This window comes from Phascolarctos cinereus, unplaced genomic scaffold (genome assembly GCF_003287225.1).
Source record: "Phascolarctos cinereus isolate Bilbo 61053 unplaced genomic scaffold, phaCin_HiC Scaffold_3;HRSCAF=262, whole genome shotgun sequence".
NCBI lineage: Eukaryota > Metazoa > Chordata > Mammalia > Diprotodontia > Phascolarctidae > Phascolarctos > Phascolarctos cinereus.
Window position 1 is genome coordinate 97995424 of NW_027555736.1, and position 21644 is coordinate 98017067.

Consider the following 21644-nt stretch of genomic DNA (forward strand, 5'->3'; position numbering starts at 1 on the left):
ATTTGAATCCTGCTTGCTATGTTGTAGAGTTGTAGGGGGGCCCTCAGTGGCAAAAGTGCTAAAAGGTCAGTCACAAGTGAAGTCCTCCTGGTTACTTCAGCAGCTTTACAAGTGAATTCCAGACTAGTCTAGTTCCTTATGTAATAAGCAAATATTCTGCAGACTCAGCAGATAGAGGCCCTAGGTTCCTAGTGCTTTGAGACACACTGAATGGACCATGTAACAAGGGCTTGGTGCCTGCCTAGGAACAAAAGAATTTTTTTCCCCCACACGTTGAAAACAAATGTATCAGATCAATATGGTCTCAGAACTTCACCACCCTGGTGGTATCTTCTAGAACCATTCAGATTGTCTTAAATCATCGCTGCTTTCCAAGCAAAACATAAAAACTGATTTATTAACAAGCCTTCTCTTTGGAGTCTGGTTTTGTGTAGAGAAGTGCATACAACCCGTGGATCAAAGGACATCCTTCATAGTGTCATCCTACAAGTGATTGTACTTGTAAATGTGGGGCTGTGAAGGTCCTGGAAATGGTTTCTATGCAGAAATGGGAAAGTGGTCCTCAGTATCAGTCAGTAAGCAGTTTCCACCTCAATGGAATACATTGGTTGGACTTTGGCAAAGTCCATGCCAGTTCTATGATTCTATAACTGATTAAGTGACTTATTGAGCAAAGAACAATGGATATGAGTGCCTGGGTTCAAATCTCTGTTCTGCCACTAAAGTCCTTGGCCCTATCAAATGGTTGGTTCAACATCAGACAGTAATATGGTTTTATAAGCAGAAACGCTTTGAAAGGAGACTCATGGCCATCATCTTCGTCTCTGCACCCTAAAGACCAAGGGACCTCCCCATCTGAGTTGCAGCTAAAACCTTCCATGTGTATTATCTCCCTCATTGGAAGGAGAGCTCCTGGAGAACCCTCTGTTTGTGAACCAGCATGGAAACACAGTACGTTGCACGTAGTGAGTACTGTGCTTAATAAGTGTCTTATTCCTTTATCCATTCATTCATTTTCCTCTTCTGCAAAGTAAAGGGACAGGACTAGGTGATCTCTAAGGTCCCTTCTACCTCTAAATCCTATGATCCTATGACTGCAGGAGCAATTCCCTGTGTGAGACATCTCCAGCATTGCCTCCAAGCCATTAAAAGCTCAGTTCATTGCCCAGATCTATTCCAGACCTCACCTCCTTTGTATGTCTTCATATGCACCTGGGCACAGACACAGTCATTTCAAATTGCCTCCTTTTAAAGCTGCTTAAATTGACAGCACTCCCAATGGGACTCCCTCAGGAACACAGGTGCATATGTTTTATTATGGTATTGCTAATTGTGTTGTCCTGATTATTTATTGCCTCTTATAAAATGGTTTCAAGGTAATAAGATCTAATTGACTCAAAAGGCTTTCATCCATTGTAATTATCCTGTAATATTGTACATTAGGCCCCCTGGAGCTCCTATCAGTAAGATCAGTCTGCCACAGACAATGGGAGACCTTCCACAAAGTTCATTGACAAATAAAAATCCTGAAACAAAGTCATTACCAAAAATAAGTGCCTATTTTTATAGAAAATTGCCCTTCGTGGCTTTTGGATAAATTTACTAATTTCCATTCAACCAGGTGACAGCCTTAGAGAGTGAAAAGAATCACAGAATTTTTGATCTGTGAAGAATCTTAGATATCCAAAGCTCTTACTTACCAGAGGAAGAAAGTGAAGCATAGATAGAGCTTCAGAGGTGAATGTTGGAGGTGGGGGGGGGGGAGAATGTGGTGTCGGGTGGGTACCTTTTCTCCATATCCTCTCCTCTCCCAAGGTTCCCATGCTTATGCAGTTCCTTTGGCTGCACAGGAACATAGAATCAGCCTTGGAGTTGGATGTGATCTTAAAGGTCATTGGCTCTAACCCCCTCATTTTACAAATGAAGAAAATTCAGCCCAGACAAGTTCAATGACTTGTCCAAAGTTGCAGGTAGAGCTGGTACAGTGGGAGAGCTGGCAACCAGACTCTGCAGTGGAGGGGGGCCTTACACAAAGATTTAACTTACACAAATTAAACCCTTTGCTTTTCATAGGGAAAAAAGGAATAACTATGACTATGGTGATGAGATTATGAAGAATGGTAATGATCATCCTAGTGGCAGATAAGCAATAATAGCCAAGAGGAATGGTGAGTATTCACGTTTATAATTTTCCATTTTTAAAATTCTTTCATTTTTCTATGTGTCTGGTTTTTTTATGGAATTAAAAATAGTGTAAAACTGTATTTTGCATATGTACTCTTCATTATTGTATACAATGTACATTATGCATACATATTACTATATCAGAGTAAATACACAAAATTATTGAGTGGTTGGTCAGTCAGTTAATAAATATTTATTAAGTGCCTGCTATCTGTAAGGTGCCATGCTAAGCTCTGAGGATACAAAGAAAGGTAAAAGCCAGCCCTTACCCTCAAGGAGCTCACAGTCTAATGGGGAATACAACATGCAAGTCACCATGTACAAAGAAAGTATAGAAAGAATAAATGGGAGGTAATCAATAGAGGGAAGGCATTAGACTCATGGGGCTTCATGGAGAAGGTGAGATTTTGGTCAGGCCTTGAAGGAAGCCATGAGGCAGAGATGAGGAGGGAGAGCATTCTAGGAATAGAGGACAGCCAGAGAAAATGTTCAGAGCCAGGAGATGGAGTGACTTGTCTGAGGAACAGCTAGGGTAATAGTGCCACAGGATCACTGAGGTCATGGAAGTAGGGTGATAAAGTGTAAGAGACTGGAAGCAGGCAGTGGGGGGTGGAGGAGGGTGGGAGGGGAGGTTCTGAAGGGCTTTGAACACCAAACAGGATTTAATATTTGATCCTGGAAGTGACAGAGAGTCAATGGAGTTTACCAAGTGGGAGTGGGGGGACTGCTCATACCACTCCTCATGGTCAGACTAGCACTTAAGGAATTTCACTCTGGCAGTTGAGTGGAAGATGGACTATAGTGGGGAGACACTTGTGGCAGGGAGAACATCTAGTAGGTAATTGCAGTAGTCTAGGTATGAGGTAATGAGGACCTGTGCATCAGAATGGTGGTAGTGACAGAGGAGAAAAGGGGACATATATGAGAGATGCTACGAAGGTAAAATTGACAGGATTTGGCAACTGATTGGCTATGGAGAAGTGAGAGAGAGGAGTGGAGGACAACACCTAGATCATGAGCTTGGGTGACTAGGGAACAGGGGTACCCTCAACAAAAATAAGGAAGTTAGAAAGGGGGGAGGGTTTGGGGAAAAGATGAGTTCAGTTTTGGACATGTTGAGTTTAAGATATCTGTAGGATATCCCATGTGAGATGTCCAAAGACATTCGGGAATCTGAGACTGGAGTCCAGCAGAGAGATTAGGGTGAGAAAAGTAGATTTGAGAACCACCAACATAAAAATGATAACTGAATCCATGGGAGATGATGACCAAGTGAAATAATTTAGAGAGAGAAGAGATGAGGGCCCAGAACAGAGCTCTGTGATACCCCCACAGTTAGTGGACATGATCTGGATGAAGATCCAGCAAAGGAAACAACAAAGAGTAGTCAGAGAGGTAGGAGGAGAGTCAGGAGGAATCAGAATCATGAAAACCTAGAGAGAACAATGTATCAAGGAGAAGAGAGTGATTCAGTGTCAAAGGCCACTGAAAGATCAAGAAGGATGAGGTGTAAGAAAAGGCCATGAGATCTGGCAATTAAGAGATGAAGTTAGTAACTCTGGAGAGAGCAGTTTCAGCTGAATGCTGAAGTCAGACCAGGTAAGAGCAGATAAGAAGAGAGTGTGAGGAAAGAAACTGAAGGAAACTATTGTTTACAGCCTTCTCAAGGACTTTAGCCACAAAAGGGAGGAGAGACAAGGGATGATAGCTATCCAGTATGTATGGATCAAGTAAGGGGTTTTTTTGAGAACGGAGGAGACATGAGCATGTTTGTAGGCAGTAGGGAAGTAGCCAGCAGAGGAGAGATTAAAGATAAGTGGGAGAGTGGTGATGATAGAGAAAGCAGTTTGATGGAGATTCCTGATGACTAAATAGGATAACTTGTCCATGTCAAGGAGTTTGCCTTGGCAAGAAAAAAGGGCCACCTTGTTATGAAGAGGCAGGAATGAAGGCAGAGATAGTGGCAGAAGGGGATGTGAACTGAGGAGGAGGGGAGAAGAGGAAACCATTGGTGAATGAATGGCCTCAACATTTTTCGCTAATATATGAGGCAAAATCCTCACCTCAGGTGGGAAGAAGGGGGTAGGGCCCAGTTGAGATTATGTAAGATAAATGTGTAGTAGACCTCGTCAGCACTGTTTCATAATTTTATCCACCTATGGCAGCTTGTAAGTAGGAATAAAGGTAGTGGATGGTGCTAGTCCAAGGCTGAGGCTTGGCAAGGCAAGATTGGTGATAGGATAGAGGAGCAAGGGATTCAAGAGAAAAGGACAGTGTAGAGCTGAGCTGGTTTACTAAGAGGTCAAGATGAGGAAAGGAGGAAATTGTAGCTAGTATAGGAGTGATGACCTACATCACTGCAAGAACTGAGAGGTTGAGGGTTTGGAGGTAGGAGGAAGGGTTATGGTCAGGTGAAAGTCTGTTAATCATTGTGTTAATGGTGCATGAGTGAGCATTCCTAATGCCACATTTTCTGCTCACTAGAACTGGGAGTCCAGAGTAGATGCCCCTGATGGCCCAGGCTCTAAATCACAGGCTCCTAACTCCCTGGCAACATCTCACTCCCTCAATAGCTTCTTGTTTCTTCCTCCATTTCTTGGGGAAGGAGAGAAGGAGGGAGAGAGAGTGCTAGGATAGAGAAAAGATGCCCCACTGGGTGGGGACTTGTGATACATTATCCACATCATTCCCCACACAGCCTACCCAGGCTTTACTATCGATTCTTATCCCCGATCCAACGTGCCAAAGGCTTGCTTCTGGTGCAGTGATATCTAGGTCTCTTAGCTGCCACAAGGCCCATCTTGTAAGTCTTTTTCTTTATCATTTGGCTTGATATGGTGAACCAAGGTCTCCTCTAATCTCTTTTACCACTGCCCAGATGTTTAGTGATGGGTAGCTTCCAGGTAAAACACCATTAGGAAAATAAAACAACACTCCATTGGCTACTTCTTTCACCTAATGGATATATTTTACAATCCACAGAGCTGCTCCTTCCAGTAGATGAGTTGGAATTTTAAAAGAGGTGATAGCCGCCAGACCCACTCAGTCATTCTGAAAGAACTGGGCTCCAATACAAGAAACGCTGCTGCCACCCTTGCTCTGCTTGTCTGATGGACTTCAGAGAACAAGTAACTTGGGTTGGAGGAGGTGTGTCTTGGATGGTGATCCCACACCACACACTATCTTTGCTTCCATCAAAACCACTTTATTTGCTGCCCTTATGCCAAGCTGCTCTAGAGCTCTGAGGACAAGCTTCCCATCTTGCTAAACATACATTCAAATACTCTTCCTCTGACTTCCTAATAATCTGCTTCGTTCACATCAATGTTACTGAGCATCAACCCAGATGTTTTTTGTACAACTGTCAGGTTTTCTCTATTCATTCCTTGAGTGATGGAAAGAAGAATATTGTATACACTCAAGGAAATCTTGGTTTGTCCCTTGGAGATCGGGGGAATTACAAAAGTCTGCCTAAAGAAATAAATTGTAATTATAGCACAATAGAGGGACAGTGTGGTATAGTGGCTTCTCTTTTAACTTGGGTTCAAATAGCACCTCTGACATATACTGATCGTATGATCTGGGCCAAATCACCTAAGTTATTTAACCTTTCAGCATCCCCAAGCATTTCTCTGAGATGCTAAGATTCAGAGAATTTGCTGGTCTATACTGATAGAAAGGGCAGCTAGGTGGTGTAGTGGGTAGAGAACTTGACCTGGAGTCAGGAAGACCTGAATTCAAATATGACCTCAGACACTTACTAGCCATGTGACCCTGAGCAAGTCACTTAACCCTGTTTGCCTCAGTTTCCTCATCTGTAAAATGAGCTAGAGGAGGAATTGGCAAACCACTCCTGTATCTTTGCCAAGAAAACTCCAAATGGGGTCACGAAGAAACTGACACGACTGAAATGACTGAATAAGAACAAATAGGTGAATGAAATTATAGTCTGATCAACATATCTCTGTCCACCCCTGCAACCATAAAGGCATTGACTATAATATAAAATAATATAATATAGTATAAGGTAACCTAATATGACATAGCATGATAGAAGTATAATAGAATACTTTCATCCTCGCAATATTTTGAGGTAGGTTGAACTAGGAGTGTTATTTCTCTTTTGCAAATGAGCCAATAGAAACTTTATAGCTGGTTAAGTTACTTGTCCACAGTCACAGCTCTAGTAAAGGAGGCAGTTACTGAACTCAGGTTTGCAAACTCCCTGGTCCACAGGTCTTTCCACTATTACACCTCCCCATCCCATCTCTTCTACTCTAAATGTGTCAAGCTTTAGAGGTCTGTACTCTCTAGGGTGTCTGGAATTCTGGGCATGCTTAGGATCTAGTACACTTCAAAATCAAGGTATTTAAAATCTTTTGGGGAATCTTTTTTCCTTTGGGAGTTGGAGTTGAATTGTTGGTCTTTCCAGAATTCTTCATGTGTGAAATTATTTTGTACATTCTGTATGTTTTAAGGAGGAGTGACTTTGAAGTTAGATGGTAGAAATAGAGCATTTTGGAATTTAATTATGGAACTGGGTTACTTTTTAAAGGCCCTTGTACCTGCCTGTTGCTCAGTAAATGAATGAACCAGGACATATGATTTGTCTAATTTTGGCTGTCCTAAGAAACTAAAAAAATTAGATGCATAGTTTATAGAATTTATTGCACTGGTCTCAGCCTACTACCATCGGTCTATATTTCCCAGTAGTACTAAATTTGACACTAACTTTGTGTGTGACCTTGGGCAAATTACTTCCTATCCCTGGGCCTGAGTCTCTTTAACTATAAAATGAGGATTTCATAGTTGGACTAGTTGATTTCTACCTAAGGTCCTTGTAGACTCTCACAATCCATAATAATGCTTTCCAAAATTACATTAGGGAATTAAAAATCACATTCTGAACAAATAATGTACTAGATGAATAGCATAATTTAGATCAAAACAAAAGCCAAGTTGCAGGAAAAACTTTTAAAAATATCACCCTCTGTCCTCACATTCAAGATTACCAATGAGGCTGAGGATTACAAATCATGTATATTATATACTATCACTTTACCATGTCTGCAACACCATACCTATACCCTCCAGGTCTACAGAGCAAACTGAGTCCAGGACCTGGCCTATTAAAAAGCAAATCCTGAAAAATAAGCTACAGCCTAATCCTCACGTATCAAAGGAATTTGGTGCCCAAGTCACTTAATTTGCTCTTCTGCACAAATGGACAATTTAAGATATTCCAAACTAAAAATGAAAAAATCTGATGCTGTATCTTCTGGGGTATCAGAGGATAGCATGACTAAAGGAAAGAGTACTAGCCTTGAAGAGAGAAGATGGTTCAAGGACCTGCTGTCTCTGCCACAAACACTGAGACCTTAGAGTAATTCAATTCTTTGAATGAATAAAAAAGCATTTAATAAACACTTATAATGTACCAAACACAGCTCTACAAATATAAAAGATAGTCCCCTGCCTTCAAGAAGTTTACATTTTAATAGGGAGAGGCTGCACATCTAGGGAGGCATATTCCTTTGAAAGTTACTGGGAAGGGGAGAGGAGCCATAATTATGTCTCCTTCCAGGAGTGGTAAAAGGGTTGATTATATTTCTAGAATTGGAAGGGGAACAAGGTGTGAAGTGCACAGGGCACTATAGATACACTGAGGTGTGGAAAGGCTTCTGGTAAGGAGGTGACTGGAGAGAAGAAGAGCATTTCCAGAGGTGGTCCTGGATGTCATGAGTAACTGAGGTAAACATCAGTCAGGACAGGGCCCCCAGGAGTTTTCCTCATCTGTAAAATCATATAATGATATCTGTTCTAACTCTTGCAAAGGGATGTTATGTATATGACACAAATGAAAAAGTGAAAGCTCTTTATAACTATAAAATATTCTTAAAATGGCAGTAGTTAATAATATTTATTATAAACTAAGCTCCAGATAGGTACATTTGGTTGAGATCACCTTGTAAAAGAGGTGTTTTGGGTACTGCAAGAAGTAGAACTCCGTATGTGATGCAAGCTGAATTTTATAAAATTTGTTCTATCGTAAAAAGGCTTAGAGGGAGATCCTGGATTATTATAGGGTCTCAGATTTAGAGCCCAAAGGGACCTTAGAGATCATATGGTTCCAAATTCTCAGCCTCCAGTTTCTTCATCTGAAAATGAAGATCATAACAGTATCCACCTTATAGGGTTCTGGTGAGGATCAAATGAAATAACGCATATAAAATGTTATATAAATACGAGCTATTATTATGTTTATTAAGTGATTTATCCAAGGTCATTCACCTAGCAAGAGGCAAAGCCAGATTAAAATCTGGGGCTCCTGACCCCAAGTCCAGCAATCTTTCCACTACACTATACTTCCTAATCATTAGAAGAGCTACACTTTATCTCATTTTAAGCTATAATTAAAGGCAGAGTTCAACTCTACGCTCAAAAAGAAATTGCTTTAATCATAATTATTTTCTTTCTTTTTTTTTTTCTAAATATCCCAGATATATGTAGGTATGTATGCATGTATGTATGTATCCTCAGTCTAACAATGCCAGAAATATTCCCCAAAAGAGCTCCACAAGGGCTTTCTTCGAGGCCACAAACTAGATTAGATGGAAGCAGAGATAAACTCTTATAAAACAAACAAACAAACAAACAAACAAACCTTGAGTTATAACTATGTACTGAAATGGCTAGCCAGTGAATTGGAGCTGCACACTCAGACTAGACAGTGGCTTCAATAAACACATTATAAACCTACCTATTGGAAATAGGAACTTTGAAAAATTAAGATTCATCTTTCACAAACTTGTCTTTTCTTACTGCCATGAGCCTTGGTCAGCCTCGTTCTAAAAGTCGTAAATCTCTCCTGGAAAGGCATTGTTGTGCCCTAATTGCATTTCTGGGGAATAGGGGCAGGGGTTGAGCTACTCTTCCCTCAGCCTCTAAGTGTTACAAAGCATGGGAATCATTCAATTATGACACAACAAATGGATCCCCACACAGTTCAAACAATTCCCTTTAATTATGCAAATCACTCCACAGGGTTTTTGACAGTCTACAATCCATTATAGGTGAAAATAGCATGTGGGAAAGTATGGGTGGAAGTTGGGAAGTGGTTCTGGGAGGCCTGGGTTTGGGGAAATGGAGGGTGGGATGAAGAGGTCAAAAAAGCATATTCTGCAGGGAAGCCCTTCCATAATTTGTGGGTGCTGTAATGTATCCTAGAATGTTAGGGTGAAAAGAGACCCTAGAGAACATTTAGTTCAACTCCCTGATTTTACAGATGGAAGAACGTAAGATTCAAGATAAGGGAAGCAAATTTCTCAAGGTCACATCTGTTCATTGGTCACAAGTTCTCAAGGTCACAAATCTAGCACAGCAGGGTCATTGAAGGGGCTGATTGATTTTAAAGCCTGAAATTTCAACATTAGAAATAAATGAATTTGGTCTGGGTCATTCAGTCAAATCAATCAACAAGCATTTATACTGTGCTAAGTACTGGGGAGGCAAAGAAAGACAAAAACAATCTTTTACCTCAAGGGGCTCACATTATAATGGGAGGAAACACGTGAATAACTAGGTACACACAAGATACATACAGAGTAGACCAAAGGTAATCTCCTACCTCAACTCACTACCAGGTGGGAAGGAGAGAGAAGTCAGGAAAGGTCTCCTGAAGAAGGTGGGATGAGCTGAATTTCCAAGGAAGCCAAAGAAACTAAAGTGGATATGATGAGGAAGAGCATTTTAGGCCTCTACAACAATCAGTGCAAAGCCATGGAGATGGAGATGGAGTGTCTTTTTTGAGGAACGACAAGTAGAACTGTGCATCTAGATTGTAGAGTACATGGGGAGTAAAGGGAGGAGAAAAAGTATAAGTAAACTGGGGAAGATAGAAAGGGACCAGGCTGTCAAGGAATTTAAAAGCAAAATAGAACATTGCATATTTGATCATGCAGGGAATAAAGAACCATTGGAATTTATTGAGTAGGGGAGGGGATGACATGGTCAGAATGACACTGGTAAAGTCACTTTGGTAGCTTAGTGGAGGATGGATTTGAGTGGGGAGAGACTTGAGGCAGACTGCCAAAAGACCAGGTGTGAGGTGATGTGGATCTGCACCAGGGTGGAGAGAAGGAGACTTAAACAAGAGATGTTGTAAAGGTAAATGACAAGACAACAACAGATTAGATATGGGGGGTGAGTGTGAGTGAAGAGCTGAAGACGGCACCAAGCGTTTCTTGCCTGGATGGCTGGACAGATGACAGTGCCCTCAATAAAAACAGGAGAGTTGAGTTGGAGGAGATGACTTCGTTTGGAAAAAGACAATGAGTTTTGTTTTGGAGGTAGCAAGTTTAAGATGACTACGAGACATCCGGTTCAAGATGTCAAAGTATAATTGGTGATAAGTGACTGTAACCTAGAAGGGAGACTAGGGAAGGATATTTATATCTGGGAGTCATTTGTATGAAGATAACTGAATCCATGGGAGTTGGTGAGATCAAGTATGAAAGTACAGAACAAAGAGGATTTAAAGGCATGACATGATAAAGAATCAAAGGAGATGGACTAATAGCAGTCAGAGAGATAGGAGAACTAGAAGTGTTCATGAAAATCCAGTTAGGAAAGAGTATTTAAAAGCAAAATGTATCAATAGTGTCAAATGCTACAGAGTTCAAGAAGGATAATGATTAAGAAGAGGCCATTATATTTGGTAACTGAGAGCCTGGGGAATTGAGAGAGAAGGGGACTTAAACAAAAAGATGTAAAGGTATAAATGACAAGACCTCCACTGGGGACAAGATTGGGTAACTTTGGAGAGAATAGTTTCAGTGGAATGACAAGGGCCAAAGACATTGCAGAAGGTTTAAAAAGAGAGTGAGAGGAGAGGAAATGGAGGTACCATGTGTAGATCTTCTCAAGAACTTTAGCTGCAAAATGGAGGAAAGATAGAGGATGCTAGTTACCCAGGATTGTGAAATCAAATAAGAGATTTAAAATAAAATTTTTAAACAGTGGGGAAGATTTAGATGTGTTTGTAGGCAGCAGTGAAGGAGACTGTAGATAGGGAGAAACTGAAATGAGATAGAGAGAGAGAAAGATCGAAGGAGGAGAGAGAGAGAGAGAAGAAGAAGAAGAGGAAGAAGAAGAAGAAGAAGAAGAAGAAGAAGAAGAAGAAGAAGAAGAAGAAGAAGAAGAAGAAGAAGAAGAAGAAGGAGGAGGAGGAGGAGGAGGAGGAGGAGGAGGAGGAGGAGGAGGAGGAGGATAGAATGCAGGAAGGCATACAGAGGTTGACTGTGGCAAGGAGAAGAACCATCTCTTCATCTAAAACTGGCATGAAAGAATATATCCTTGGGAAAGGCGGTATATTAGCCTTAAAGCAATTTACATCCTGGACAGTACATTTATTAAATGCCTACTGGATACAGAGTACTGTGTTCAAGACTAGAGGTGACACAAAATTTAGATATCACATGGCTCATGCCCTCATCTATGTTCCAGTTTAATAATAGGATCCTATATCCATAAAAATAACTATTGTGCAGTAATTTATTGGATTAGCTAATTTTCATCTAGGAAGGCAGAGTGATCCTGGCCCTTCAGGAATGAAGTGTTGGGTAGCAGGTGATAGAAAAGGTTGGGGTGGGGAAGGGGAGTAATAAGCTGGGTGGGGTGGGGGAGAGGGTGCAGTGTCCTCACTGGGGCAGAGACTAAGAAGGTCCAATTGGAGATGCCAGTGGAGGGGAGTCTATGGGGATAGCATGACATAAAAGCACTAAGTCTAAACTCTACTGGATTCTAAGGACAGCACCAGATTGCGTTGGATATATGAGGCATTTACACATTAATGAGATGAGTCAGCTCGCAAGTACTGAGTTATTCATTCACTTCCACTGAAAGAGATGTAGCGCCAGAGCTGTTAGCTGCCAACTACTAGACTAGATGAACTCTATGATTTCTTATAGCTGCAACGTTCTGTGATTCTAAGTCAAGTCCTATGAGGACTGAAATCACCAAACCAGAGCTGCAAAGGCTTTCTGATTCTTATTTCCTGTTGACCCAATACTTTGCAAAATCAGAGCTTTCTTTGGTTTAACTTTCTTTATTTTCAGAAATGACATTAATCTATTATGGTAGAACAGACTATAGTGGCATTTCTATTTTCACTGTGGTCATGTTATAAGCTTCCAAACTCAACAAACAGATCTTTTTATTTCTTCTAAAGATCTTTGTCTACAATCAAGACACACTGTCACAAAGTGCCACTGGTGTGTGAGAGAGTAAAATGTTCTTCCACTTAAATAGAAGTATTTAAACAGACATCTATTTTGAAAAGAAAATTTACATAAAATTTCCAAGCAGTATTAAGAATTCTATTTAATAGGACCTACATTCCACAATTTTTCAAAAAATACTTGATTTTAATATCTGTAATTCCAGTGTGGATAGATGCTAACTGAATTCCTCCTCACCTTTCCCTAGTAAATGATCTTCATAAGTTGCTGTGGGCAAAAACAATAAATAAACAAACAAATAAATAAATCACTTGATGGCCAACTTTCTGGTAATTAGCCTTTTGAATTTAGCTAGGTTGCTCTTAATATGAAAGACACTTCTGAGAACATAGGGTTATTTCCACACAAAATAAAATATTGTAGTAGGTATTTAGCAGAGGAGGATACACATGGAACAAAATATTAAAGAAATATACATTAATGCATTAGTGAGGAAGATACCAAATTATACCTATTATGATTCTTAATTCTTTACCAATTTCCCCTTATAATAGTAAAGACAGACATGTTGGGATTTTTTCTCCTCCCTACTTGATTTGGTGCTGAAACCTATAGGTTTGTGAATTTCTGGGTTCTTTCCTTAAGTCCTTCAGGTTTTCTTCACAGCTGTGGGCCAATTTTTCTACTTTACTTTCTCCCTCACTTAACCACTTGTGGAAGAACTTCTAGGATGATGAAAAAGAATGACAGAAGATCCCTTTTCTACCATTGCTCTCTGAATATTGCTCCTTCTCCATTTAGCAGAAATCCAAAGATAGAGACCTAGTTACCTATCCTACATATATCTATATACATTAGATGTACATATACGTATACATAAATCTATGTACATGTCCATCTGTCTGTATCTTTCTGTCTGTCTACCTGTGTATCATCCTCCTTCCTCTAGCTGTCCTCAATCATTAGATATATAAAGTATTTAAGTGCTTGCTACTTGCCAGGCTCTGTGATAAATGTTAGGGACACAACTACAAGCAAGGAGGACGGTGCTGACCTGCTGGAGCTTACGTTCTAATTGTAGGGAGACAACATATAAATGGGAACTAGAAAGGGGAGATGATGACAGGGTACATGGAAGCATGATTTGGAAATGGTGGTTAAGAAGTGGTGTGGAGGCCTGGTTCTGGGCACCATAAGATGAAAACTCATCTATTAGAGCTGGGCAATATGGTAGCTAAGAAATGACTTGGAGAGGTGGTACCAGGTTGTAAATTCCTTGAGAGCAACGATTATATATGATTTCATTTTTGTAGAGGTAATACCTTACAGAAGACAAGTATTTGTTTAATTTGATTGAAAAAAGAATATTTCCTCTTCCAACAAGGATTATATTGGTAATCCTCTTCAGGTGAAGTTCATAACAGTCAATGGCTGTGTGTGCACACACATAAAACACAAGGATACAAGCTGTTTTGTGGTTTAGACAACAGTCTTTGCTACAAACCCAAAGTTCTCTTGAGGCACAAATTTATAAAATAACTTTTAAGCTAAACTTTAAAAATGTACACACATCACAGATTTAAAAATCATTTTCATGACTATGATGTTTGCTGCTAAAAATTTTTCTCCTTAATTCACTGAACTAGGATTAACTCTCAGTTATTATATAATAGATCTGAAAAAAAAATCTGCAAAGTGGATAAACCAGTCTCTTTTTAAATTCCAGTCTGGCCAGACAGAGTGTTAGAAGCGGCCTTAGGAAGACCTGAGTTCAAATCTTGCCTCAGACACTTATTAATTAAATGTGTGGCCATGGGCATATCACTTAACCTTTCTCTGCCTCACTTTCTTCATCTGTAAAATGAGAATAATAATAGTGCCCATCTTCCAGTACTTTTGTGAGTATATAATTAGATAATAATGTAAAGCACCTGAAAAACTTTAAAGTGCTATGTAAATGCTAGTTATTATTGCTATTATTATTGTTACTTGTTTTGCTGCCTACCAGGCATATATTCAGAACTCAAGTAAATTCTAATTTTTCCCTATGCAAAACATAACTCGATCAATTAATAAACATTTATTAAGTACCTACCTAGATATGCCAGATACTCTTCTAAGCACTGGAAGTTAAAGTGTATATATATACACCTACGTAAATACAAAAGTATTATAAAAAATTTTTTTTGAATTATCTGTTGGTTTGGATTAACCATGCATGGCACCATTCCACTCTCACAGATAATCAGGAAATAAGTGTAACTGGATAAGATGACCCACACTACAAGTACTTCAAATACTGATTAGGATTAAGTAGCTGGTGACTGATAGCATAATAACTGGACCCAAGAATTTCTGCCATGGAACAGGAAAAGTTGCTACCCTCAGCTAAAAATTCCAGAGGGTTGTATCTATGAGGAGAAATAGGCACAATATCTATAATGAATGTATCAGGTTTACAAGAATCTCTAAAATGAATCCCATGGATCCTTGGAATGCTGTCACTGTGGGGAAAATGACAATAAAATGAAATCCTTTCTTTAATGTGTTTCCCCCTCTCCTCAAAGCCAAAAACAAATTTTGAGACAATTTCTAGAAATGGTAGTGTAGCCTATGGCCAACAGGCATATCTATTAGATTTGGGAAGAAATTTCAAAGTACTTAGGTAAAAGGGCTTAATTTCACTAATAATAATGCAAGATTAATCATTTGCAAAGTGTTTTCCTCAGAACCACTCTAAAGAAAGGCTCAAAGAAATAAAGAAGTTGGTCAAGGTCATACTAGTACTTGGTAGAGCCAGGACCTGAAATTCTCATAATTCTCGTTAAGTTAGTATTCTTTCTACTATTCTATATTGCTGGGAGGGGCTCTAAAAGCCATCTATTCCAACCTCCAACTCAATATACCAATGCCTTCTACGATGGGCATAGGACTAGAGGTAGGTAGAACAAGGTTTTAGTCTTGGCTCTGACCTTGGGTAAGGAACTACCCTTCTTTGGGTGTCAGTTTAAAGCTCATCATAATCTGCCCTGTTCCTGCCCTGTCTTCTTATACTTTATCCTCTTCCGAGTAGTCTATAATGCATGTACACTGACCTACTTACATTCAGTTCTTCAAAAATGATACTCTGGCTTCCATTTCCAGACCTTTACCATCCACCATGACAGAAAGGATCTGCTTGCACTCTACCTCTTTCTCCCCTTTGCATCTTAATTTTTCCTAGTTTCCTTCAAAACTCAGTTCAAATCTCATTTTCTGCAGGAGGCCTTTGCTGGTCCCCTAGGACTAGGGACTTCCCCTCCCTGAATAGCTCCATCTCTTTCTACATATCACATATACATCTTGTTACTGACATTTTTCTGCTCTATTAGAATGTGAGCTGATTGAAGGCAGGGATTGACTGACTAAAATGATGAGGCTGGAGTAAATTCCATTCAATTTAATAAGCATTCATCAAGAGCCTATTTTTGCATTCCCTTCTAGTCTTCCTATTTTAGGAAGGACATTGATAAGTTGGAGAGTATCTAATGGATGCTAACCAGGATGGTGATGAGCCTTGGATCAACTGAAAGAACTGGCAATGTTTAGCGTGGAGAAGAGAAATCTCAGGGGACAGCTTCATCACTTATTTTTAAGGGCCATCAACAGATATTAGACTTACTCTGTTTGGTCCCATAAGGCAGAATTAGGAATAGGGGGTAGAAGTTGTAAAGATGAAAAATTTGAACTTGATGGAAGGAAGAAAAAAAAAACCAGCTTCCTTGTAATTAGCATTATCCCAAAGTGGAACTGGATGCTTAGGAGGTAGCAGGTCCCTTCTCACTGGAAGTCTTCATGCAAAGGGTAGAGGATACCACTTGTAAGTTGTATTGTCGAAAGGTTTGTCTGTTTGTTTTTAGTAGAAGTCGGACTAAATAGCTTCTGTGATCCCTTCCAACTCTTGACATTCTGTGATTATGTGCAAGGCACTCTGCTGGGTACTAGATGAGACCTTGAAGGCCATAAGACAAAGTACAGACTCTAAGCATCCTTTCAACTCCAATGTTCTAAGATCCCATATTTGGAGTCACTGCAATATCACTACTTCAACAACGCATCCCCCCTCCCTTTCAGAGAGCTGTAATTATTAGAAGAGAAGCAGAGTGGCATGTTGGGTAGACAGCTAGCCTCAGTGCAAGAAAGATCTAAGTTCAAGTCCTGTCTCTGACATACTGGATGTGTGGCCTTGGACTTCTTGGTGCCTCAGGCAACTGAGACAAAGGTTCTTACTGACTTTGTGGGGGTGGTCATAGACTCCTTGGGCAGCCAGCTGAATGCTGTGGACACTTTCTCAGAATATTGTTTCAAATGCATAAAACAAAATACATAGGATTACAAAAGAAACATTATATTAAAACTCAGTTGTCAAGGTATTAAAAAAAACCCAACCAAACCAAGTTCATGGAACCTCAGGTTAAGTACTCCTGCTCTAAGACATTAAATTGCAAAACAGTACCAATAAAATCACCCCCAAATTGTTAAAAAGTTCTTTGAAGTAAGCCAAAATCTATCTTCCTGTAATTTCCACTGATGAGTCCACATGGCGAGGAGTCACCTTATTTATATCTTTCAAGTTATACAATCCTGGGGAATAATAATGTGAGATGGTGAAAGAATACTTGGTTAAAAAAAAAAAGACAGAGATTTGAAACTGAAAGGAACCGTGGAGATCATCTAAACTGGCCTCTTCATCATACAGATGAAGAAACTGAGACCCAGACAAATGAAGTGATTTCTCTAAGGTGATCCAGCTTTGAGGCGGTTTTTTTTTTATAAAACAACACATGAAAAGCACTAGCCTCGAAGAGCTGTTGTGAGGATCAAATGAGATAGTGTTTGTAGAGTGCTTAGTATAGCGACTGGCATGTAGTAGGCACTATATAAATGCTAGCTATTGTTGTGAAAATTAATATCATCAAAATCCATGATATGAAATTAGAGTTTGTGACTACACACAAAAATGACCCCATTTAAACATAATACAGAAGACTTCTACACTCAGAGTGTATAAATCTCAAAACCTGTACATTAGTTTAGAATATGCATTAACTGCTACTTGATCATAAAATTCACTTTTCAGCGCAATGAGTTGGGACAGCTTGATCCTGGTGCAAACAGGCAGAAAACCAAGCTGGAGCCTCATTGCGACCTCATCCTGTTAGCACAGGTGTTGCCTATAAACTTGTGCTTGTAAATGAGCGTGTGACAAAGGTAAGTGGTATGTTTTTAGCCTAACAGGAGGCCCCACTCTCAATAATTTATTCTAGAATAACCAGAGTGGCAGAGCCAACAAGCTTCTGTGATGGGTGTAAAGTTATAGCAGCTATTTGGGTTCAGATTTAGCAGAGCCTGCAAAGAGTGTGAGGATGTGCAAAGCCTTCTTCCGCCTTTAACTCTGTGCTCCTTTTCATCTCTGCTCTATTTCTGGCTTTCTGGCTCTTTACCTGTCTTTTCTCTGCTCTCTCTCTTGGTTATTTATTTCTTTGCGCTGACCTAAAACATCTTAAGCATAGCTGACAGACTTATCAGTTCTACATCAATGCATTGGTCCATCACGTAAAAAGCTACTCACGGAGGAGACTAAGAGAGGCAGTTGGCCTGGGCCTCAAGCTCAGGGGGACCTCAAGTTTAGGAGCCCAAACAACTATCACTTTTTGACCAGAGTACCAATGTATTTGGATGGTTTCACTGTTTATTATCAATAGTGACGCTACAAAGGGCTAGTATTTGCCTCAATAATTATTTCATTTGAATAGTAAAAAAGTTTGAAAGACATTTATTTGTAAAATATAAGAAATTTAGATGGTGTCTCATGGGGGGTGTCCTATTTTGTTTTTAATGTATCATCGTAATTTTAAAAAATTATTATTAAGGGCCTCAAATGTTGGCATTGCCCTGAGCCTATTTTGATTTCTGAAAATCCCTGATTCCTGTGTTTAAAGCAAAATTGTGAAACCAAAGGGTGGAGACTGACCAAGTGTGCCATCTAAGTTTATTCTCAAAAAAACCCCCCAATTATTTCCAATAGAAATAAGAAATAATGCAAATATTATATCAACATGATTTATTAGGTTTTAGTAAAGTATTTTCCTTACAAAGTAGGTATGATTGTGCATGCTTTACCATTCAGGACACTGAGCCTCAGAGATGTAGAATGACTTGCCTTAGGTCATAAAGCCTGTAAATGTTACAGCTTGGATTTGAACCCAGACATCTGTTGACTAGATAGGTGGCACAGTAGTCACATAGCTGTGTGACCCTGGGCAAGTCACTTGACACTGTTTGCCTCACTTTCCTCATCTGTAAAAAGAGCTGGAGAAGGAAATGGCAAATCGCTTTAGTATCTTTTCCAAGAAAACCCCAAATGGGGTCACAAAGAGTAGAACATGACTGAACAACAAAAACCTGTGGACTCCAAGTGCAGCGCTCTCTCTGTTCCATAAAACTACCTCTTATAGCGAGGTCTTACAGCAAGTGTAACGGTAGTGACCTAACATCAGATAATCAAGTTCAAGTTGGATATTAATGGTAACTCGGTTTATTGACTGAACTAATGAGTTACTCCCCTTGAACAACTGTACTAACCAGTACTCCTCTTTAAACCCCAAATGATCTGATTAAGAAGAGTTCTATTGAAGTTAGAGTATCCTTAATTGAAATCCCTGGTCCAAATGTACTTTTAGGACCTAACTATGTCTGAAGATAGATTTGGAAAATTCAAAAGCAATCAGTTCCTGAGTGGCCAGGCTCTTGTAGAAGGCCAAAGTAATTTCAAATTCAATTTAAGAAAAATCTTAACTTTATGGCTCCAGTTCCAGTTCAGAGCAATCTTCCCTTTGTCTCTTCCTGTTTCTGGTTTACTATCTGCTTTCCATTTCAGAACAAAAAAAATGTTCTCAGGCTAGTTTTGCCCAACTTCACCTCTGCTTTCACTTTTCAGTGGCCCCATGACCATTTATACCTTGCAGCTGCATAGCTGCATCTGGAACGCTGACTGCTGAGCGACTGGCTGCAGCATCCCTTGTGAGTGCAACTCACCACAATGTGCCTGAAGTCCTTGAAGCTGCATGAAATAAGACCCAGGACGGCCATAACATAAGTGATTGGCCATCCCTCATTTGAATTCACAGAACGTATTGAGCCCTCGAACTTTCAAACCGATTTTATTTACAAGAAAATTTAAAACAGTAAATAAAACTGGATGTTCCTAGTAACACAAACGTCAAAATGCAGCTATTTTATTGTCTGTGGTGAGCGAGGCAGCACTATCCAGGGCTACAATAAATCAGTATATTGAAAAGAGTTTAATGAGACCACTGAGTAGTTATGAAGAAAAGGAAGCATAAGGTCAATTCTTATAGCATAAAGAAAATTGATTATATCTACCAGCAACGGTAATAAATGCAGCAGAGATATCAACTATCCTCGCAACTCAATTGCAAGGGAGAACATTTATTTTTCAAGCCCGCAGGATTAAAACTGGATTTCAACCTAGAAGTAACACATTGAATTGACATTAGGAATAATATCAGGCTATGTAAATGTTTCATGGTTAAAGAAAATGTGGCATTATTAACTGAAGTAAGACACAACTGCTCTGTTTAAGGAAAGAAAGCCTTGATTTGTTCCCTATGCCATCATAACTCAATCAACCAAACAAGACCATTTTCCCCCCTCAAGTCACCATTATAGTGGAAGTTTTGTGTAAGCTGCTTGTTTGTACAAAAGCCTGAAGATACAGTCATGAGGGGTAATCCTATAGCTGTGAATAAGGTCTAAATTAAAACAAATCTCACTAGCAGATTTGTATTTTGAAGACAGCCCTATTTTAAAAGGCCATGCTGATTAGACCACGAGATAAGCCTCCCACACAATCTAAGTTTGATCACTTTTGCAAACACCAGCTTGTCTTGCTTGCAGTTTGGGAGTCTTTTCACTTTGCAGGATTGTCAGAATCTTGCCATCACTTAATTAACAAGTGACATAACTTTGGGTAGCAGAGTCCTCAAGACAGAAAGCAAACTGTTGTGCACATAAGGCAATTTAAAACACTAGGTTCCATCACCTTTTTGTGTGTGTGTGTGTTATTTGACTTTAATGCACACATATGGGAGTGGGGATCAGTTTGATTTGTATTCAAACAACATAGAAAATTGCATTTGCAAACTGACTCCAAAATTAATTAATGGGTGAATAAATGCCCAAATCATTTTCAAATTTTCTGATATACTTGAACCAAAAGTAACTCCTATTTTCCCAACCAAAAAAATATTCAGAATATTTCCCATGTCAGACATAATGGCCGGTCTTATGTGAATTTGAAGTACAATTGAACAGCACAGAATAATATGAAAGTGGTCAATTTTTTTTTAATATCTCTAAATTCCACTTGTTGATATGTATATATGTTTGTCTTTGTTTAAACTGTTATTAGTTTCTCTTTTATTTCTTATTCTTGGCTAATGCTTTCCAGGTGGATCTAGTTCACTCAGGTACCACTCTTCCCAGAAAGTTCTAAGCCTTTTGTTCCTTGCCTAACAGTCACTCTCCCAGACTTCTGGGCATTTCTGAGGATGGTATTTTTGTCTTGTCCAGCTCTTTTCGTCAGACTTCTAGGCTCTAAACCTTTCTTTCTTGAGGTTAGACACCAGAAAGGCATCAGGAGTCTTTTGAACTGGGCAGCCTTGGAGGACTGGAGCAATGGAGCCATCCACTTGTCTAGTAGGCACTTGTCAAGCTGCCTATGCAGCAGGAGTTGATAGGCTAGTTAAGGAAGCCAGAGGAGACTCCCACAGGAAGAGAGGAACCTTTCTTGGCCATAGATGATGATCATTCAATTCTTTTGAATCTACTTTTGGAATCAATTCAACTCTTGCTTCCTCACAGTTTGGGCAGAATTGTAGCTGCCTGGAGGGTTTTCTTGCACTAGGCTGGCTGGTCCTCCCCAAGCCTGAGAGAAAATCGAAACTGAGGGGGAAAAGAAGCTACTCCAAATAACATTCTGTAGTTAGGCTGTTTGGGACCAGTGTCTGTTTCTAACAAAAGTACTTTCCAGAGCACTGTCACTAAAAGTTGGCTCAGTGGTGCTTGTGAACTAGCTTAATACACTGGGGGAAATAAGAAATGGATTTTATTAAGTTTATTAGCAGCTAAAAATGCAATACTTCAACACTAGGAAGAAAG

General features: G+C 39.6%; 1 protein-coding gene across 4 annotated transcripts in view; it reads right to left on the reverse strand.

The window, feature by feature from the left end:
- Window positions 1-21644, reverse strand: part of VTI1A (vesicle transport through interaction with t-SNAREs 1A) — a 401209-nt gene that overhangs the window by 35064 nt on the left and 344501 nt on the right. The window lies entirely within an intron of this gene.